The following is a 24,286-nucleotide window of genomic DNA, read 5'->3' on the forward strand; positions in this document are numbered from 1 at the left end:
TCTCTCATCCTAACAATGAAATTTTCACTTGCTGCAATTATGGCTCAGACATATCCTTATTGCAGCTCACATGTGTGACTGTTTTGAGCCCAAGAAATAGTCCTTTATACTCCAGTCTCCTTCTTTCTTACTTTGCTTGATGTCCTTCTTCCACGCTGGAGTAGGAGGCCTTCATGGGCCTACTTTTAGCCCCAAACAAAGAGAAATATCCAACTGCGATCTTATTGTTGTTATATCCACAGACTGTCCTTCATTCCCTTGCACGTGTGACTGTGTATACCCTAGAAACAATCCCTTACTCTTCATTGTTCCTCCTCTCCTCTTCGTTGCCCTAGTAGCCCCTTCACCTTGACTTGATTTGACCTTATTTTTCTCTTTCTCTTCTCTTCCATGGATCTTGATGTTCTTCAAGTTTCCTTCTTCAAGTGGACTTGCTTGGTGATGAGGTTTGCTTGAAGACTTGTAGCCTGATGTAGGTCCCGCCTCAATCTGCTCTTCCTTGTAGGTGCCTTTATGTAAGGCTCCTCTTCTAGCTTTGTAGACCTTCTTGACGAATTATGGACTGTAGACCCTTCTTGTCCTTGAAGTGATTGAGACTTCTAGGCTTGATACTTCAATTTTGTAAATGCTTCTCCTTAATGAGTTTTTTTGAGCTGCCCTTTCCTTGATGTGTCACCTTAGCTCTCATACTATTTTGAAGAATCTAGGGAAAATTAGTATAGTTATCAGGGGATTTTTTAGGTCTAAAATGGGCCTCCTAAGGAAATTATAAAATAATATTGGAAATAAAAAAATGATATTAGAATACATCATCAAATTTTAGAGGGAAAAAAGAAATAACTATTTTTTCAACTTGTATTTTCAACTTATCTCCTTAGGGGATTACTCAAATTGTGAGCCGCATCACTCATTGGATGTAGAATTTGATTCCTCATCCAAGGAGTACCCATGTTGTATACTTTCGATGGGCCATGCTATGCAAAAAATGAGAAGTACATGAAAATTATGAATGCAATCACGTTGTTTCATGTATTTCTCATTTTTCATGTAGTAGGGTCCATTGAAAGTATGCAACATGGGTACTCTTTGTGTGAGGAATTAAATTTTGAATCCAATGAGTAATCCTACTCAAAGTTTGAGTAAAACCTTAGGGAGATAAGTTGAAAATACGAGTTGAAAAAGTAGTTTTATTATTTTATTATTTTTTATTATTTTTACTTCTTTACTCCAAAAATGGTGAATCATCCCCCGTGGTTGACATGATCATCTTGAATCCTATTGGTTCTTATAAAGTTTATTCTGGTTGTATATTTTTCTTAGGAGATGCATTTTAGACCTCAAAATTCCCCTAGTGGTGATTCTTCGTTGCTTGATAAAAATTTATGGAGTCTTTTTACTTTTCTTGTTAGCTTATTCTTCTTCTTCTCCTTCTTATTATTTCATATGTGTGTAATTCATCAAACTGCTACCAAACATAAAAACAAGAAAAAAATATGTTGGCTCTCTCTTAGGGCATAAACCTCTCTTCTCTTGAGAGGAAAACCCTTTAGTGAATTTCTGTGATTGAAGCTTCTAATGATCAATTCCAAACCCTAAACCTATGGCTAAGAGATCCTCCAAGCACACGTCAAGTCTTTACTCCTTTCTGCACAATATACCTCAGCACTTCTTCTGACACATTGTCTTCTAGCACTTCATCTTCCAATTAGAGTCCTTTTGCCTTAAAGAGATAGGCTTCTTCGCTAGGATTGGGAGTCCTTGTAGGTTGGATCTCTCATCCAAAAAATGAACTATTCACTAGCTGTTGTTATGGCTTCGACATTTCCTTACTACACCTTGCATGTGTGACTATTTCTAGCCCTAGAAACGGTCCTTTATACTTCAGTCTGCTTCTCTCTTACTTTTTTTAATGTCATTCTTCCACGCTAGGGTAAGACGCCTTTATGGGGCTAGTTTTAGCCCCAAACAAATAGAAGTATCCAACTGTGATCTTACTGCTATTATAGCCGTAGATTGTCCTTCATTCCCCCACGCATGAGACCGTGTATACCCTAGAAATAGTCCCTTACTCTTCATTGTTCCTCCTCTCGTCTTCACTACCCTAGTAGCCCCTTTACCTTGACTTCCTTTGACCTTATTGTTCTCTTTCTCTTGCAGATTTTATAGTAAAATTGATGCATCTTCTTTGGAGTGGAAAACCTCTATAAATATAGGATTGTCCCTCCAATTAAGCCGAATTGATTGACTTCATTTAGCCTAGCTTGTCTTCTTACTTATAGGCCAACTTTGAGGGAATTTTGGTGATTGGCTTGTTGAGCAGACTTCAGATAGTTTCCATGGTGCTTTAGCATGCTTGAAGGAGCTTGTTGAAGGTTCCACTGCCTAGGAGTAGACTTGACTTTGCCTGGAGGTTTCCCTTTCACTTTAATATATATTTTTAGATAGTGTAACATGCCCTTAAGGCCTTCAATATTTTCCCTTGACTATTTGACTCACCTATAGCAGTTTGACATGTGCTAGACCTACTACAATGAGCAAGAAACTCATTGTCATATATTATAAAAATAATATTTCTTTTCTTGAATAAGTACAAATATCAAAATTATAGTTATGAAGAATGAACCTAGTTATACTTCCTTCAACACTTTGGAGTTTGGTCCAAGGAAAGAACATGAAAATGTTTCTGGAGGCACATGCAGGAAGTGTAGAGAGGTCCTGGTGTTATTGCTCAAAAATTCACTCCCTAGGGTAAAGAAGAAAGACAAATCCTTTGCCAAGATAGAGGATCGAATTGTGACTAGCGAAATATCAACAAACGTATGTTTCAATGGATCAATGCTCCTTCCAAGTGGTAGGGACCAAACTAGAAAGCCTAGCAATGCTCCGACCTAGTTTTTCTAGGATTGAAACAGAATCCATCAACACCCTCTCTGCATGAGAGCTTTGAAACATTACAAGAATTCAAGTAGTTAAGCTTAGATTTGATCCAAATTAACAACTTTGGTTAAAATAATCATTATTTATTAAAATAATGATTTACTTTTTATATCCTAATCATCACCTTGATATGGTCAATTAAGTGTCTAGATGTAATGAAGGCCAATCATAAGGAAACCTATAGAAACAAAGCTCTTCACTAGTAACAAAAAATAAGAAGAGATGAATTTATGATAGAATGCTACCACAGTTGTGACTGTGATAGACTTATGCATCCACAATAGTGAGCATCAACATTAACAAGCAGCTCAAGTGTGCAGCCTTGGAGAACTCAGTGAGGTAATACAATTATGTCAAATATCTATAGTAATGAATATTTTCCCCATCCATCTCTCATGTTTCTTTGTTATGTTATATGATTGATGTATTCTGTTCCACTAATATTGTTTTCCAAGACAATCCAATTGGTTTCTTTCTCTATATGTAGGTGATCTATGAGATCCATGAGAAAATATATGAGACGGGATATTTCCGTTGAAAATAGCAACAAGAAATGCTAAAAATAGAAGTGCTAAAAATAACACTGCTATAAATAGAAGTTTAGGTACCAGTGTTGGATTGAGAAACAAGGAATGAATAATGGAAGTGCTAAAAATAACATTGCTATTTTTAGCAGTTCGTGATAGATTCCAATATTAGTCATTCCCTGGACTAAAATTGAGAAGTAAAATTGGAATTTGATCTTAGCAACCATTTGAAAATAAATAAATTAATTCTCCATGAGTTAATTAGTTGTGAAAAATCAAACATGAAGACTATGTGAGGACATGCAACAATTTATCTATTAATTGAGGAATTTATCCATCAGTTAAAGAGATAAGGATGAGTTCTATATTGAGTAGTAATTAGTTGGCTCAGTTAACTGAGTCAAGTCCAGTTACTTTGATTTAAACAGTTTGTTTAAATTAATGTGAGTGTAGTTAGTTAATTAATTCTTGCATATAACTACTGCACTTTAGATAACATAAGATTCTCTCATGAATAACTCATGCATGTTATTTCAGTCAAAGACGCAGTTGAGATCGAAGAAGGGACACTGTACTATCAGTTGGATGAATATTTTTCCTATAGAGGAAGCTCATCCATGATGAGGATTTCTCTCCTTCGGGACTACGCAGTTGGATCAGAGGCTGGTGAGTGTGTGAAGAGGCCAATTCACACAAGTGGCTACACTAGACCCCAATCAGAATTGCACAAAGAAATAGGAGGCTTAGAGGGAAGACCAGAGGTTAGATAGAGACCTTTGACTGTCTATGTGCAGCAGAGGTATTAGAGAGAGAGAAGAATAGCTTTTGAGATGATTCTTTTTGTAATACTGGTTATATTTCCACTTGTATGATAATACAGAGATGGGGTTTTAGGCTAGTGTTTTCCCCTGGATATTTCTTTTGTGTTATGTGTGATTGATTTCTCCATATCAGTTATATGTGTTCTTATTGATGTTGCTCATGTTCGATTAAGCTTTCGCTAAATTGTTTGTAGAAGTAGATCTAGTGTTTTGATTTAGTACATTGCATTACCAGTTGATCTACAGTGGGCATTTATACATGGTATTACAGGTATATGATTTGTAGAAAAATTCTACATGGTATCAGAACAAAGGTGATCAAAGGAGAGAACAATATACTGAGAGGAGATTTCAAAATCTTGAGTTTTGGGCCGAGAGTTTGTAAAGCAGATCTGAACATTTTTGTACAAAATTTAAAAAAAAATGGTATATTTGGATTCCTTGCAGAAAAAGACCCAAATTAAAAAAAGAAATCCACTGAATCAGAGTTCATATGAGGGAGATATCGCTGATTTAAAATCAGCTCTTTTTCCAGAAAATTTCGTGACGGTGAGAAAGTGGAAACAGATTGGTGTGGTAGCCAAGAATGTGTATGCACTTGAGGTACAAGATGGATGCAAAACCTTGAGGAACAAGGCAAAGGTTAGATACTTGGTGGTTGAGAGGAGAGTAAATTACCTCTCAACATGCAGTGCCAGAAGAAGTCGCAGACAATTATGGAGGAGCCACAATTGGTGAAGCAGCTTCAGGAGGTTGTGGAGGAGCCACAATTGGTGAAGCAGCTTTAGGAGGCTGTGGAGCAGCCACAATTAGAGAAGCTGAGAGGGGACTGAATGGAGGTATCCACTCATTCAGAGACCTCCAGTAGGGGGGAATTTCAAGCCAAGTGGGCATAGGGATCACATGTTTCCATACCTCCAGATCGGAGGTGGGGTGATGTGGAGTGACAGTCCCAAGAAGGCTGGAATAGGGGTAGGGTCCTTAAGGTACCCAACCTCTTTGATTCAACTTTGCTACAGGAGCCCCAATGAGGAGTAGCAAGACTGACTAATTGGGTAGAGACAGATGTGGATGGAGCGGCAGAGAGATCTAGAGTGCAGGAATCCCAAGACACTGCAAAGCTAGCAGGCTGCAGCAACGCAAGAGGCACAGCTGTGTTGCACTAGTGCAGGTTGGTACAGAGAAGTGTGAAATGGTGTGATATGCATGGAGATGTTGCAATAGCAAAGAGGTCAGAGAGGGAGCACTTGCCAGCAGCAGGTAGAGCTTCAGCATCAGAGTATGTTTCTAGCCCAACAGAGAGGTAAGTTGGGAGCTTTTTTTCTTCCGAGAGTTGTTGGAGCAACTACACTTGGTAGATGTGTTGCATGCAGAACATTCTAGAGGTACAGTATCAGGTTCGAGAGGAAGCCTTTCTTGTTGAGAGGAAGTTTTGAAAATAGCAACAAGAAATGTTAAAAATAGAAGTGCTAAAAATAACACCGCTATAAATAGTAGTTTATGTAACAGTGTTGGATTGAGCAACAAGGAATGAAACTGGAAGTACTAAAAATAGCAATGCTATTTTTAGCAGTTCGGGATAGATTCCAATTTTAGTTAGTGCCTGGACTAAAATTCAGAAGTAAAATTCGAATTTGATCTTGGCAACTGTTTGAAAATAAATTAATTAATTCTCCATGAGTTAATTAGTTGTGAAAAATCAAACATGAAGTCTATGTGAGGAAATTAAACAGTTTATCTATTAATTGAGGAATTTATCCATCATTTAAAGAAATAAGGCTAAGTTCTATATTGAGTAGTAATTAGTTGGCTCAGTTAACTGAGTCAAGTCCAGTTTGTTTGATTTAAACAGTTTGTTTAAATTAATGTGAGTTTAGTTAGTTAATGCATGCTTGCATATAAATGTTGCACTTCAGATAACTGAAGATTCTCTCATGAATAACTCATGCATGTCAGTTCAAACAAAGACCCAATTGAGATCAAAGAAGGGACAATGTACTCTCAGTTGGATTAATATTTTTCCTATAAAGGAAGCTCATCCATGATGAGAATTTATCTCCTTTAGGACTGCACAATTGAATCAGAGGTTGGTGAGTGTGTGAAGAGGCCAATTCACACAAGTGGCTACACTGGACCCCAATCAGAATTGCACAAAGAAATAGGAGGCTTGGAGGGTAGACTAGAGGTTAGATAGAGGCCTTTGGCTGTCTATGAGCAACCGAGGTATTACAGAGAGAGCAGGATAGCTTTTGAGCTAATTCTTTTTGTAATACTAGTTATATTTCCACTTTTATGATAATACAGAGATGGGGTTTTAGGTTGGTGCATTCCCCTGGATATTTCTTCTGTGTTATGTGTGATTGATTTCTCCATATCAGTTATATGTGTTCTTATTGATGTTACTCATGTTCAAATAAGCTTCCGCTAAATTGTTTGTAGAAGTAGATCTAGTGTTTTGCTTTACTACATTGCATTACTAGGTGATCTAGAGTGGGAATTTCTACATGGTATGAGAGGTAGCCGATTTCTAGAAAAATTCTACAATTTCTATAACTTGCTTCATCAAATAAAGTTAAGGATGTAGCCTTAAGAGGTATGTCTATTGTCTTCTTCTTGAAAATCTGAATGCGCTTGGGATTGTGTTTTTTTGTCTCACTTCTTCATTCACACACACATTTTGGGCAAGCTCTTGGGAAAGGCTTATTGGAATTAAAATAACCTTCTACTATAGTTGAAATTCTCTCTTAAGTAGAAATGGTGGCCATACTAAGAAGCTCCTAGTAAGTCTATTTTTTTAGCCAATTATACTTTATTTTCCTTGGTGATTTTTGGTTTCCTTAGTTCTTTACAATAGTCATTAGTGATCTAGGAAGCTTTGCTTGAAAGCCCAAACCCTGAAACCTTCAAGACCTAAGCTTTTTGCCTCTGTTTCATTCTTGGAATTCAAACCAAGGTTTTGGAAGCCCTCAATTTTAGTCTGCATAACTCCTTGGGGGTATTGATAGCCTCTCTATTTTGGTCAGGCCTTCTTTGACATCGTGTTGAAGTAGATTTTCCTTGAAACCTGAGCGGTTAAGCTGAGATCTTGAAGCGTATTTCTACATCTCTGCAAACCCTACTAGGTGGTGTTTCAAATCTGAAGTTTTTGACTTAAATCATTGTTTCTTTACTGAGTTTACATGCAATTTTGTGGAGTTAGTTGCTTGATTAGGGTTTGATCCTTTTTCTTGGGTTTTGATTATTTTTGGGAACATTGGTGTTCGAATACCTATCTAACATCATGTTATTGAAAACCTTGCATTGATTGTCTTCCTATAACTTCACTACTTGATTGAAAATTCATTTTCCAAATCTTAGTGCATTCTTGTCGGTAGATCTAAAGTTTTGGGTTTTGGGTTGTTTTTATTTGTCTCCTTTTGCTTCATTTAATACTCTTTTTGTAGTTTCTTTTCTATTTTATCTCATATGATTAGGGTTTTTAATGAGAGAGAAGTGCGGGATGTGTGCATGGTTTCATTCTAAAAATAATTATCTCTTTATAACTCTAGTAGAGTTCATAAAAAATAAAATTGTGCACTTGTATGTCTTTGTATGGTTTATTTGAATCAGTTAAGTCATAACTGTAGGTTTTAACCGCATACAGAAATTACCTGGATACAAATTCTAAAACATAGAAAATAAACAATGTGAGAGCATAACACATAAAACACATATACACAGAGATTTTCCCCTGGATCCCAAAACTGAGACTACCAGCTTGATTTTTCATTATGTTTGTTTCAGTGTTACAATACATATTTATACATGTTGAAGCATCCAACAACATGGACCGAAAACCATCGCGTCCAAAACCATGTGTGAAAATCATGCACAAAACCATAGGTAGGTCCGCCCAACCTAATATAGGGTCCAAAAAAAAAATTTCCCAGGGCGTCGCCCCAGACCCCATAGAGGGGGGCTACCCACCCCCTCAAACCCCCCTGTGACCCCCCTGATGCACAACCAATGCAATGAAGGGGGGGCTCTTCCCCCTCTCTAACCCCTCAGTTCAATACGTCGGCTAGTCATGGAAAGAATAACACAACCAAACATTCTCCCACTTTTTGTTTTCTTTCCACAAGGGGCCATAAGAGAGCTTAGTCATTTATTTAGCCCTACAACACCCATTGTTTCTCTACACCAAGAGAACTTCTCAACGCTAAAATATTTTGTCAATGCATTTGCAGTATTCTTCAAAGTGTCCACCTTTACCAATAACACCTTTTTTTCTTCTATCATATCCCTCACAAAGTGATACTAAACATCAATGTGCTTTGTCTTTGAATGGTAAGAAGGGTTCTTTGCCAAGAAAATTGCACTTTGGCTGTCACAGTCTATCCTTATAGCTCCCTGTACTAACCCCATACTTGAACACAATCTCTGCAACCAAGCTGCTTCCTTGCTTGCATGAGTGGCTGCCATGTATTCTTCCTTTGTAGTTGATAGTTCCACTATAGAGTGTTTCTTACTCATCCGACTGACTGCACCTCCAAATAGGTTAAAAACATACCCACTTGTAGATATTCTGTGATCCAAATCTCTAGCCCAGTTCGCATCAACAAAGCAATGGATATCTAAAACTTTATCCAATCCTGGTCTTTAATCCTCAAGCTATACAACTTTTTCCGCAGGAACAATTTATTCACCAGAGACTTAGATTGGTACAAAGTCCCTAATTTTTCCCACAAACCCTTCATCGTAGCTTCCCCTGATACATTCAGCAATATTGAATCTGAGACACATAATCGTATTGTGCTCTATGCCTTCTGATCCAACTTCTTCCAATCTTCATCAGACACTCCCATTGGTTTACTACCCAGATCTACCATGATCCTCTGATCTTTATCCACCAACAAATCCTCCAACTTGAGTTTCCACAACTCAAAACTCTGACCATTAAATTTCTTGATCTCTATCTTTCCACTACTTGACATCTTCTTTCACCACCAAAATCGATCTCGCAGATCTCCCACTAAATAGGGTCTACCACAGGCTCGAGAAAAACCCCTCAGCAACAAAGGCATCCCCTTGAAGCCAAAACAGCTCTGAAACCAAATGTAGGTTTTAACCTCGTACATAAATTACCTGCATACGAATTCTAAAACACAGAAAATAGACAATGCGAGAGCATAACACATAAAACACATATACACAGAGATTTTCCCCTGGATCCCAAAACCAAGACTACCAGTTTGATTTTTCATTATCTTCCTTTCAATGTTACAATACATATTTATACATGCTGAAGCATCCAATACCATGGGCCGAAAACCATCGCGTCCAAAACCATGTGCGAAAATCATGCACAAAACCATAGGTAGGTCAGGCCAACCTAATATAGGGTCCAAAAAAAAAATCCTCGGGCACTGCCCCGGACGCCGTAGAGGGGGGCTACCTGCCCCACTCAAACCCCCCTGTGACCCCCATGCTGCGCAATCGGTGCAACGAAGCGGGGGCTCCGCCCCCCCTCTAACCCCCCGGTTCACTACGTGGGCTAGTCGTGGAAAGAATAACACAACCCAACAATAAAATCATTTTAGTTTCATCCATCACCCTTGAATTAATGAGAAACCTTTAAAATTAATGCACTTAATAAAATTAACTCAATATTTTTCTCTTTCATCAGTAATAAACCAACATTAGATAACCTACGTCTTGGGATAGGGGAGTGAGGTTAACTCCCCCAAGACTATAAAACAAACATATAATCTTGAGATAAGATGTCTAAATCTGTTAGGTCACTATACTACTAGTGTAACCCCTTATTGTTATTCGTAAAACCCCCTTATTATATTGTTGTGCCCATGTAGTCCCCATATTGTTATTATTGTGCCCCAGAGGAGCCCACTATTGTTATTATTGTTCCCTTACATTATTATTGTTATGTCGGCTCTGACTATATTATAACCCCTTAGACTCCTATATATAGAAAGGAAGTCTTTTCATTAGTATCATCCAAGAATTGTTCATTTGTGTAATGTAAAGGAGGTTGCCCCCTTAAAGAGGTTGAATTTTAAGGCTTGATCTATCTTTTCTATATTTTTGTGAGCTGGTTTCCTAACATTTGGTATCAGAGCTTTGGATTCTAGGGTTTCATTACTCCAAACAGGTCATCGTGGAATTTTCCTATAACTCTTTCACTACAAAGTTCCAGAAGCTAAAACAAAAACTCATTTGAGAAGAAATCGGTATGAACCGCGCATCCAAATTTGAGATGTTCTCTTGCTATATTTTCAGAGATATGATCTGAGGAAGTTAGGTTTTTTTGCAAGCTCCAAAATTTCAACTAAAATAGGTCATCGTTGGATTTTCACTATAACGAATTTGCTACAAAGCTTCAAAAGCTAAAACAAAAACCCATTTGAGAAGGTATCAGTCTAAACCTTGGCTCCAAATTTCACATCCTATCTCAATATATTTTAGGAGATATAGTCTAAGGAAGTTATGGTTTTTGCAAACCCCCGAATTATATTCCAAACATGTGACCTTGGGAAAATCGTCATAACTATCTCTCTGAACATTATACTACAATTTCGTAAGAAGATACAGAAAGAGGTCAGCCTATAGTTTCCTGTGTATATCTTTTAGATCTAAAGATCAAAATAGTGACACGTGGCACTTCATACAAGTTCGCTCTTCTAAAAAGTTATATAATCATGTCATCTTGGGAGATTGTGCATAACTCTTCCTTGGAGAATCCTTTTTTGATCAGACTGGTGGCATTGGAAAGAGGACAGAGAGGGCTACTATAAATTGGGATTTCAGAACTGGAAGAGCTGAAATTACAGATTTATAGTCATTTCAAGATCGAGCTCCTAAAATAAAAAGAAAATCCAGATGATGAAGTTTGATGGCAAGGATCTGGTAAATTGGATACTATAGATGGAGAAATATTTTGATGTACATGGTGTACCACTGTTACAAAGGTACGTATTGCATCTTCATATTTAGAACAAGATCAATTTTTATGGTGTAAAGGGCTTTGTTCTCGTAAACCACTTGTTACGTGGTCAATTTTCACAGAGGAAATTATAGAAAATTATGAGGATACAAGGAGAAACACCTTCTTTAGAGAAAAACCACAATAATTGGAAGAAAAAAGAGAAAAAGGGCTTTGTTACAAAGTGGAAAGAAAAATTATGGCAACAAGGAAGTCTACCCCTCACAGCTATAAATATGGAAGTGTTGTTTCTCCTAGCCTTCCACAACCTACAAGGGTTACACGACAACAATTGGAAGAAAATGAGAAAAAAGGCTTTGTTACAATTGTGATAAAAAATACATTAAAGGTCATAAGTGTGCTGAGAAGAAATTATTTTACATTTATTGTGGAGAGGAGGAAGAAAATGATCAAGAAACGTCAAAAGAAGAGTATATACACTAGGATCCAACGCCAGAGAAAGAAGAAATGAATCCGACCACATCTTGTAAAGCATTGGAAATAATTACTACTCCTCAAACTCTTAAGATAGAAGGACATATCAAGAAGAAAAAGGTTCAAGAAGTGAAAGACCACATCGAGAAAGAAGAAATGAATCTGACCATATCTTGTAATGCAATGGGCAGAATTACCACTCCTCAAACTATCGAGATAGAAGGACATGTCAAGAAGAAAGATGTTCAAGAAGTGAAAGATCACATAAAGCATCAAGAAATGAATCCGACCATATCTTGTAATGCATTGGAAGAAATTACCACTCCTCAAACTCTAAAAATAGAAGGACGTATCAAGAAGAAAAAGATTCAAGCATTGAAAGATCAGATCGAGCATCAACAACAAGTTCTCCAACTTTTAAAGGATAACACCACTTTGGTGCAGAATCGAATGAAACAACAGGCAGATCAACATCACAATGAGAGAAGTTTTGATGTAGGTTATTGAGTATTTTTATGGTTACATACCTACAAACAAATGTCCCTCAAGAAAGCTATTTATGAGAAGGAAATGTTGGCAATACTACATGCACTTAAGAAATGATGACCTTACCTAATGGGAAGACACTTCAAGGTAAAAATGGATCATGATAGTATTAAATACTTTTTAGAACAAAGATTATCCTCTGAAGAGCAATAAAAATGGGTCCCAAAGATGTTGGGTTATGACTTTGAAATCATCTACAAAAAGGGGAAGCAAAATGTTGTGGCAAATGCACTCTCAAGAAAGGATGAGGATGTGGAAGCATTATTGTTCGCCATTTCTATTATCCAACCAAATTGGATAAACGAAACAAGGTATGAATGGAAGAAGGACAAAGAAGTGCGGCCACTCATTCAAAAGTTGCAGAAGATCCAAGTTCAAGCAATATTGCCAGAACTTCACAAGGAAGGAAAAATCGCATTGGAGCCTGGAGCAGTCATAGAAACAAGAACTCGACAGTGATGAAATTGATCAATTTCAGAGTATCTCATCAAGTGGAAGAACTTACCAGCTAAAGATTCCACATGGGGGGACAAGAATTTTATACAGGAGCATCAAGAACTACTCAAGCGTTGAGGACAACACTTTTTGAAGGAGAGGGGCATGTTAGGTCCCTATACTACTAGTGTAACCCCTTCCTATTATTAGTACAACCCCCTTATTATATTGTTGTGCCCATGTAGTCCCCATATTGTTATTATTGAGCCCCATAGAAGCTCACTATTGTTATTATTGTGCCCCTATATTATTATTGTTATGTTGGCTTTGATTATATTATGACCCCTTAGACTCCTATATATAGAAAGGAAGACTTTTCATTTGTATCATCCAAGAATTATTCATTTGTGTAATGTAAAGGAGGTTTCCCCCTCAAAGAGGCTAAATTCTAAGGCTTGATCTATATTTTCTCTCTTTTTGTGAGCTGGTTTCATAACAAAATCTAATTTGAATGGCATGGTCTGGAGAACCCTTCTAACATAATAGTTAAGCACTAGGCTACATTGGTACCTTCAGAGTAACCTCCCAAATCCATTTGGAACTAGTGGCGGTTATATTTTGGAACTACATCGAACTCATCGGGGTCTCTTTCGATAGGATTTGGGCTCAATAGCTTAGCCTTGAATGTAGTTATAGATGATCACTATCCCTCAATGACATGTTTTTGTTTGTGGTGACCTTAGTGGGCTATCTTAGGATACTATCATGTGTGACAACAAGGGGGGCAAACCTTTTTGTGCCCAGGGAGAATTTCAGGAAAAATCACTCGGTCCTCTAGGGGGATGCTCCATGAATTATAAGAACACTTGGCCCTGGTTTGGATCATTAAGAAGGCACATGTTATAAATATCTCAACCATTCCCTCACCACTAATGTTATCACAAAATCTGACCCTGATAGCCTGTTAATAAAGTAGACTCTGAGTAACTCTTTCAAACCAATCTTTTGGTTGAGGCTTAGCCTCCTCAACCTGCGAGGGCTCTCTCACTAGGTTTAAATTTTTTTGTTATGATTAGATGGCTAACTATAGGAACAAAAAATGGACAAATGTAAAATTGGTTTACTAGTTGGATCAAAGATTAGCAAACATCTATTAGGCTATGGAGTTAAGATAATATTCAACAAAACAACATGCTCAGCAAAACATCGAAGTCAAGGAACTTAGAGTTTAGGTTTCTAAGTAAAACAGTAACACAGTGTTGAAGCCCCGAAAATTGGGTCGACAACAAGGGGGATACCCGCCCGGTCCGGACCTTGGTTGGCAGCTCCTTATCCGTTTGGTATAGTGGGTCCGACTGGGGATAATGGGACCAGTTTCCCAATCTATGAGTGTGTGTGTGTAGAATTCGATGTTGCTGATCTAACAGTTCCTATCTAAGATATTCTAATTCAAACTTTAATCTAATTCTATGCTATTGTAATCTAATAAACAGTAAAATCTAATTCTATACTAACACGGGATGTAATTCTTCTATTATGCGATCTAAAGAGATTTCAAATAACAACTGGTAATAAAGATCATTCAGCGATTATAAGAAAGGAAATCAATAAAGATGAACCACTTCGTATAAAAAGTTAGACGAAACAGTTGTAAAAAACATATCGCATAATGAGCTATTCATACATTAAGCATAAATAAGTAGCTATAACCGTACAAAAGTGCCAAATGATAAATCAAGCATTCATGTAATAATACATAAATAACTAAAAACTGTATATCACTTTAACATATAAGCAGAAAAGGTCAAGAGATAAAAGTACCATTTATGACTAGTCCTAATCATAAGCTTCAAGTGACAATGATTTATCTCTCCTTGCTCTAACATCCTCTAAGAGTACAGAAGTGCAACATCAGTAGCAGATATCAAATGCAAACATCAACAAATCTTGATCCATTCATTCACCAAAACCTCCTATGAGGGTGCAAAATTGCATGTTCTGAGGACAAGTTTTTGATAAATTTCTGGACCCTTCTCTAAATGCATGAGAAGGGTTTAAATACTACTAACTAAATAAATTAATTACACAGATTCAGGATAGGTTTAAATGACCACCCTTTTTCTAAGCAAAACTATTTCTAAAAATTAAATCTAATATCTAACTATTTCTGCGTTTGCTCCCTAATGTTGCAAGCATTCAGTATTTTCCTGGGTAGAGTTAGCTGACTGCCTTCCGCTTTTCGCTGAACTAAGGAAACAGAAATGGTAAGAGCTGGAACCATCTTTTCAACAACATGAATGATATACTCGAGAGTCATCCTCTGGCTATGTTGAATTACTGCGTATGCCCAGTAATAATACAAGTTCAACTTGGTTAACCCTTGCATTGTTTTTGCCTTTTTCTCTAGCTTTCTATTTCCAGTTTGTTCTTTGCCATTGCTTTCTTGCATTTTTCGGGCTTACAAGTAACTGAGCAGTTAGAGGCTTTCCTTCTCGCACAATTTTCTCAGCGATGCGTGATTACCGCTAATCGCGCAGCGGAAACTACCTCTGTTCCTTGAACCGGGCTTCTCTGATGCATTTTTCGCCTTTAGCGCCTTTTTCTTCACCGGGTATAAGCTTCAAAATTTGTAAAAATACTGCTTTCATGAGCTCCTGACCTTGAGCGTTAAATCGCCTGTTGATATCAACATCGTTCAATTACTCATTCAATCATGGCTGTAAATGAAAGATCTATAATGGATGGCTCAGCAGTGTTCTGTGAATCTACGGCTCTGTTGCATACGGGCGTCTTTTCTCTGTCTTTGAACATTGGAGCATTACCCTTTTTCTTCATAGCTTCTTGCACATTGCTTTGTGTAACTTCTGTTTTTCGTTCCTGCAGTTCACAACTGAGGAAAGAGTAATGACAATAAAAATCGACAAGAAAGCTTTAAACTCTACAGATGTACAAAAGCATGCCACCTAACGTAACCTAGCTCTTTGAAAAACACAAAACCATCTTTCATTAACAACTGGCGTAAAATTCATTAATTATCATTAAAGCGCGTATCCAGTTCTTCCTTTATGGAAAGCTATTTCTTGAATATTGAGCCAGGGAAATTTGCGATGGGATGTTTCTGCGATTCGTATCGCAGCATCGCGTTATCGCAATATCGTATTACCGCAATTTCATTATGTTGTGCTATGGCAAGGTTGATTGATGGCGATATCGCAAGATCGCGGATCGCAGTATCGTAGTATCGCAAAATCGCAGATCGTTGTAATCGTTATGTTTTTTTCATGCAACTTTGCGATATGTGATATTGCAATATCGCATATCGGCGATTTTTTAAGCTTTTCCTATGTGACCATTTCCTAATGCATGCGATGCGATGTAATTTGCGTCGCAATCTCGCAGTTTATCATTTTTACTCATAAGGAAATGTCCTATCATTCTTTGCGCGATGCGATGTTTCTTAAGGAGTAAAAATACATGAGCCTTACTTGATTTTTTGAATTTTTTACTAAGGGTCCCCACTTACCTAGTGTTATTGCTAATACTAAATAAGGAGGGGGGTAGTTGGTGGCCACAACAATTGGCGATTCACTTGGAAGAACCAGTTATCTCTGTTTTTTTATTGAATTTTCTAAACTTCCAAAACATAAAAATTTTCAGAAAATTAAACTTTATTATGGAAAGATAAAGTACATTATGCTCTAAACTGTCAATGATATTTTGTTTCAACCGTTTTCCACTTTGATTATTTGCTTCCTCAGGCTAGTCCTTGTATTTACATCAGTCATTACTTGGTCTTGTAAAGATAAAACAAAGTCTCCCTGTAAACTAGTTTTAAATATGCTCATTTGTCGTAGGTAGAGCCTCTGCTGCCAGCAGGCGTTTATAGCCTCAACAGGGTTACCTATTACCCAGCAATGATCTTGTATCCTACTTAAGGCAGCCTACAACTTTCAAAGAAAAATCCATATCCACACTTGTTTCTTTGATTTTTTCTTTTTATTCTTAAAGAACAATGTCTTGGTTTGGTAGCCAAATAATGACACAGTCATTCACTTGATTTATAACTTTGCTGAACAAGCTGGCTCGTGATGAGACCCCTTGTCTTTTGATTGCAACAATCTTGAATCATTTCCTTGTTGTGGTGTACAGTATTGGCAAAGTGAGCAAGTTATAATATATGTGCTTATGAAAAGCCGGCTCGTGATGAGACCTCTTATTCTTCAAGATAAAGTGTATCCTTGGGTTGTTCCTCTGAAAGTTGTGATTTCCTTAGCAGGGAGGAAGTCATTGTTTCCTTAAGATAGCTCTAAACGACAATAATAGAGTTTTTGGAAACAACTGTTCTACAGAGAATCTTTATTTTGTTATTGATACCTTTCATTGTACTGAGATAAAACAATTTCTTCACTAAAGGTTGTTTTCATCAAATTTTTTGAAGTTGAAACTAATATCATATCTAGACTAGAGTTTTTAACTGTATCTATCAATAATAAAGATTAGTTTTCCAAAAGATTTGCTATTTATACAAGCGAAAAGTTCAAAATCTGAAAGAGAATTGGTGTCTTTTTCGTAAATGCCTAATGTAACCACTTACAACTGGTTTTATAATGAAAAAGAAAAACAACTATTCTACAAAAATAGGAGAATAATATTCTATGGAAAATATTTCTTGGGAATTTGTCCACTAACATGCAAAGGATCCCTCTTACCTGCTAAATCCTGTAACACAAACATTGATGGACCTATGACTTCTACAATTTGAAAACGACCAAGCCACATTCTTTGAAATTTTGTATGTTTGCCCTTTTCTTCATCATCCTTGTCCCACTTTAAAACTAAATCTCCCATCTGAAAATATTTCTGGTCATTACGTTTGAATCAAAAGAGGATTTTACTAGTGCTTGATGATGAGCAAGCGTTTTCCTAGCCTGTTCTCATTGTTCTTCTAATTTAATTATTTCCATTTGTCTTAGCTGTAAGGAGGAAGTGGGTACTTCATCAATGTATTGAACTAAAGACAAAGAGGGAATTGCTAAGTAAGTCGGAAGAACCACTTCTTTCCCATAAACTAAATTAAAGGGGGAAGTGCCGATAGAAGCTTTTTGCATTATTCGGTCTGCCCATAAAGCATATATCAAAGTCTTGTGCCAATTTTTATGATTTTGGTCAACTATTCTTTTAATAATCCTGATTAGGTTTTTATTTGTGGACTCAGCTAACCCATTTCCTTATGGGTAATAATTGGCCGAATATTTAAGTTTGAATCCTCTTTTAAGTGCGAATTTAGTCATTGCATTTCCAGAAAAGTATGATTCATTATCAAAAATTAAAGCGGATAGCAATCCAAACCTGGTGATTATAAATTGATCTATGAACTCAATGATATTTTCAGAATTAGCCGTCTTGAGTGGAACTGCTTCTACCCACTTAGTCAAATAATCTATTGCTGTGAGGATGTATCTATGCTGCTTAGAAGAGTGAGGAACGATCTCGCCTATTATGTCCAAGCCCCACTGACTGAAAGGTTTCTTGATGTTTACCGGCTGTAGTGGCAAGGATGGCTTCTTTTGTCTTCCGGCAGTAGTTTGATAGACTTGACATATCCTCACGTAACTGTGTGAGTCTTTAAATAACGTGGGCCACTAATATCCTGCGCGTAAGATTTTATGTGTAGTAGCATCTCCAGCATAGTGTCCACCTACCGGCCCATCGTGGAGTTCCTGCAAAACTTTTTCACCTTCAGATTTCTCAAGACACCTAAGAAGAACATAATCATAATTTATTCTAAAAAGAATATAATCTATGAGTAGATATTGTTTGGCTTTCAACCTTAGAGCTCTTTTCTTAGTATGATCAAGGTGTGTAGGAGCATACCCATTCTTAAGATAATAAATGATATCCGCGTATAATGATTCTACATCGTTTAGGCTTACCTCGCACATTTGTACCTCTTTAGATGGATTTTCGTAAATTTTCGCTACTCCAGCCAGCATTTTGCAGAAGCCTTGACCTCTTACAATGTTTTCTGGTTTGATCTCAATGTCATATTCCTGTAAGGCAGTAACCCAATTGTCCCTTTTCTCACCCACATCCTTCTGTACTAGAAGGTTCCTTACCGCTGGAAATGATACTATAAGCTTAGTATGGGTTTTAAGTAACAAAGGTCTGAAATATTTGACCGCTTTGAAAACATCATAAGCCTATTTGTCCACATCTGAATAACTTAATACAGCACCCTGTAAATTTGAACTGGAAAACGCAATTGGGGCTTCCGCTTTTTCTTGATTTGCTTGAGTTAATATCGCAACATATGTCTTATCTGAGGCAAATGTGTATAAACTAAAAGGCTCTGAAATATTCAGAGTTGCTAATGATGGAGCATTAATAATAGCTTGTTTGATCAGGTTGAATGCTTCATGTTCATCTTGGCCCCATTTAAAATTTGAGTTCTTTTTAATCATGGTTTGCAAAGGAGATATGATTCGTGAAAAATTTGGAACGAATCTCTTTACAAAGTTGATCTGGCCAAGGAAATATTGCATGGCTTTTTTGTTGTGGGGTAGGGATATTTCCGAAATTTCTTTGATTCTGTCAGAATCGATGTGAATACCGGATTTTGACACTATGAATCCTGGAAGTTTCCCTTCACTCAGTGCAAAAAAAGATTTCTTTGGGTTAAGTGAAATTCCATACCTTAAACATCGTTAAAAGATTTGTTTCAAGTCTTTGATATGTTCACTTCGTTTCTTTGAATACACTGTTATATCATCCAAATAAATTACTATAGATTTATTGACTAAACCTTTGAATGCGATGTCCATGGCTCTCTAAAATGTGGCACTAGCATTAATCAAACCAAATGGCACCTTTCGATATGCATATGTGCCCCATTTAGTTCTGAATGTGGTTTTCAATTGATCATCAGGATGTACCAACACTTGATTGTATCCTGAAAACCCATCCAAGAAAGACATTAATTCTAAGCCCGCCACTGCGTGCAGTATCTGTTCCATAGGTGGTAGAGGAAAATTATCTTTTTGACAGGCTTTGTTAAGGTTTCGAAAGTCAGTGCAAATCCTAATATCTCTGTTTTTCTTTCTAACAGGTACCATATTGGAAACCCATTTGGAATGTCTGATGAGAAAGATTATTCTAGCTTTCAATAACTTATTGAGCTCATTTTTTATCTGATTTTCTAAATTTGGGTGGATCTTTCTCAGATTTTGTTGGACAAGTTTTTCATTATCGATCATGGGAATAGTATGTTGGATGATGGAAGTGTCGTATGTTTTCAGCTCATCATAATTCCAGGCAAAAACATTTATATATTGTCTCAAAAGACGAATATACGCTAGTTTCTCTTCAGGGGCTAGGCCGAGGTCTAGATTAATGTTTTGTGGTTTAGCATCGGTTCCTAGGTTTACTAATTCGTAGTTCAAGGTTGAAATTTGGAGTTTTGAATTGGTAGACCTCTTAAACCGATCTTTCAAATCGTACAAGTCTTCTAACATGACCACCGACTTAGGTATAACATTGTTAGTGCTATCTTGTTGCAATTGTCGACCATGCTGGTCTTCGTCAATTATTTGATTGGAGTAGGATCCTTCAGATGTGAGGAAATTTACAATATCAGGATCGTCATTGAATACTCTCCAATTTGTGATGTTATCAGGAATGGACGGTCTAAAGATTAATTCTATTGAGAATCTATCTAGACTAAAATCTTCGGAAGGAATACGCTTAGAAGCTACGTTAGCCAAAAGGTCTGCACTTGCGTTTTGGAGTCTGGGGATTGAAGAAATATTAAACGCTATGAAATTCTCAGTCAGATCTTGAACTAAGGATTGATAATGTTTTAAATGACCTGATAAGCAATGTATAGTGTTACGTAGCTATTTAACCACAATCTCAGAGTCTCCCAAAACTTGAAGATACTTGACGTTTAACCCGATCGCTTTGTACAGGCCTTGGAACAAAGCCTCATATTCTATTGTATTGTTGGTGCAATCGAATTCGAGTCTGGATGTGAGCATGATTTTATCTCCTTCTGGACTAATCAGAACGTGTCCTGCTCCTGCTCCGTCGTTAGATCTAGAACCATAAAAACTTATTTCCAAAACAAAGATTTATTTACAGGTTTATCTAAAAAATTGATACATTTCGAACTATCAGTTCGAGAAAAAATTTCAACTTGGGACAAAACAAAGTGTTCTAAATATGGTGATGCATGAGCATTGAAATTTCCGAGGAAAGAATCTACCGAGTAATTGCCAATAATGCTACTTTTATACGCTACTGGTTCATTTTCTCCCTCTAACTCCGTTACTATGTACTTCTGATGTAGCTCTCGTTCAACTTTTATTTGATTGGTTTACCATTGTAGGGCAGCCACATGTGCGACCAATTGGTTGTGAAATATCCATGAAGTTTTTTTGACCAATCCCTGCTAAGAATTAAGCCATAGAATTCAAGAATGTTAGCAACTAAAATGTCAATAACTTGACATACCTTTGGGTTGGATGACAACCTTATGGCTACTTGATTTAGTTCACCAATCACTTCGACTTGAGATCAATCTAGCTGAACTATGCGCACAACGGATTTCTGCGGTTGAACGTTTAACTTGGCACATATGGATTTGGGTAAAATATTCGATGAAGCACCAGAATATACCAAACAATTGTGCACATTTTTATTGAATATTTCATAAGTAAGGAGAAACGGGGGAGTGTGAGATCTTGATATTCCTCCAATTAGAGTGATGTCATTTGGATCAATCTTATTGATCGTGTTAGTTGGAGGTCTTCCCATGTTATGGGAAGCTTGAGAAAGTACAGTGGCAGGCAAAGGTGCAACTGGAACGACATGTAATTCTTTCAGCATTATCTTCTGTTGATGCTTTAACTTGCTCAGTTCGTAAAGGGTGATGTTGACCCTAGTCTTTTTCATGTCTTCTATAATATTGTACTCCATTTCATCCGACACTATCAATGTTTTAGATGGAGTTGTTTCATCTGTTTGGACTGGGCTAGTTTGAGTCGCTTTAGATGTCGTTTTCTTTGTTGTGACTTTATCCTTTATTGCAGAGCTTGCACTCTTCGGCTTAGGGGTAGTCTGGGGAGGATCAAGTTGATTTTTGCTTCGTGTGGTAACTGGGAATACTTCTTGATCTTCTTCTTGTGGGAGGATGAAATCCCACATTCCTTTTAATTCCACAACTTCTTCGTCATCAGTCTGCCCTTCAGTGGCAATTTCCTCTTCCTCTTCCTCGAATTCAGCATTTGAAATGGCATTGTGTGGCTTTGAATCCATTGAAGGAATTCTTTTAAAAGCTCTGTAGGGCTTTTTTGAAGAAGTTTCTGCTACTTGCTTTTTTATGTCGACCATTTCATTGGACATGGTCTTTAGAACTTTCTGCAATCCTTCCAAATCGAATGAATCTTTTTCTTGTTTCTTCTTGGAGTCTTTATTGGCCCTGTCCATGAAGATTGCTATGTTCGATAGTAGAGCAGTGATATACCATTCACATCGTACCTATTTACTGGGCTGGGAAGCAGTAGAAATTTTGTTGAAAATTTTGTTGAAACGTAAATTGAAATCCTTGATAGGCTCTCTAGTTTCGGCTCTAAGGTTGGATAGGTCATTGATTAACATTGTCGTAGACCTGTCATCATCAAACTTGGTCAGGAATTGCTCTTTGAATATGTCCCAACTTGTGATGGATCCAGAGGGTAATGAAAAATACCATGACCCGACTGTTCCTTGCAGAGTATAAGGAAAAAGCCGAACAACAGCATCTTCATTAGTAACCCCATCGAGATTAATGGAAAGAATGAAGTTGTTTATGTTCTCTTCTTCTAGCATCCCTGCCCCAGGATTAAATTTAGGCAGCCATTTCTCAGGATGGGCTGGTATTTGACTCAAGGGTGCAGGCATTAAGACTGCTCCAGGGTTATTCCATGGAGACTGGGCCATTGTTGAACTGCTAATAGAGGAAAGTGCAGAAGATGATCCCTGTGGCTGGGAGGATGAGGATAATATAATTGTAGATGATTAAGGAAGGGTTGTGGGGGTTCCAGTAGACGGATGGACGATCTGGAGTGGTGGAGTGGATGGTTGACTTCGCGGTGAAGAAGTTGAGATGGACGATGTTGACGAAAGAGTCTCGTTGTCGGACTCTTTAGGTGATTTCCTCGCTCTTTTCCTGGTGGGAAGAGGTAATTCAATTGGCTGAATGCCAAACTTTTCACTCTTTAGCCTGGTTAGGGGATGAGCAAGATTGTAATGCGAAGTCACACTGCCTTGAGATTTATCAGACCTTTGAGGAGAAATGGAAAATCGCTGAAGTTTATGAATCAGGGATTCGACTTCAGGAAGTTCAATGGTAGATTGTTCTGAAATATCAGGTTGTGTAGTAGCGGTTGATACTCGAGCGACTTCTAACTCTAGATTTAAATGTAATGGAGAAGTCAGGAGAGATGGTGAGGGCGATTTACTCTCAGAATGGTATTCAGATTTAGACTTTCTTGCCATTCATAGTTCAGGCCCTCCTTCTAGCGCCAAATATGTTGAAGTCCCGAAAATCAGCTCGACAACAAGGGGGATATCCGCCCGGTCCGGACCTTGGTTGGCAGCTCCTTATCCGTTTGGTATAGCGGGTTCGACTGGGGATAATGGGACCAGTTTCCCAATCTATGAGTGTGTGTGTGTAGAATTCGATGTTGTTGATCTAACAGTTCCTATTTAAGATATTCTAATTCAAACTTTAATCTAATTCTATGCTATTGCAATCTAATAAAAAGTAACATCTAAGTCTATACTAACCCAGGATGTCATTCTTCTATTATGCGATCTAAATAGATTTCAAATAACAACTGGTAATAAAGATCAATCAACGATTATAAGAAAGGAAATCAATAAAGATGAACCACTTCGCATAAAAAATTAGACTGAACAGTTGTGAAAAACATATCGCATAATGAGCTATTCATACATTAAGCATAAATAAATAGCTATCACCGTACAAAAGTGCCAAATGATAACTCAAGCATTCATGCAATAATACATAAATAACTAAAAATTGTATATCACTTTAACATATAAGCAAAAATGGTCAAGAGATAAAAGTACCATTTATGACTAGTCCTACTCATAAGCTTCAAGTGACAATTATTTATCTCTCCTTGCTCTAACATCCACTAAGAGTACATAAGTGCAACATCAGTAGCAGATATCAAATGCAAACATCAACAAATCTTGATCCATTCATTCACCAAACCCTCCTCTGAGGGTGCAAAAGTGCATGTTCTGAGGACAAGTTTTTGATAAATTTCTGGACCCTTCTCTAAATGCATGAGAAGGGTTTAAATACTACTAACTAAATAACTTAATTACACATATTCAGGATACGGTTTAAATGACTGCCCTTTTTCTAAGCAAAACTATTTCTAAAAATTAAATCTAATATCTAACTATTTCTGCATTTGCTCAATGTTGCAAGGATTCAGTATTTGCCTGGGTAGAGTCGGCTGACTATCTTCCACTTTTGGATGAGCTAAGGAAACAAAAATGGTAAGAGTTGGCACCATCCTTTCAACAACATCAAT

Source organism: Pinus tabuliformis, chromosome Q (assembly GCF_031772625.1).
Source record: "Pinus tabuliformis cultivar Carrire ecotype Pingquan chromosome Q, CPIR1, whole genome shotgun sequence".
Taxonomy (NCBI): domain Eukaryota; kingdom Viridiplantae; phylum Streptophyta; class Pinopsida; order Pinales; family Pinaceae; genus Pinus; species Pinus tabuliformis.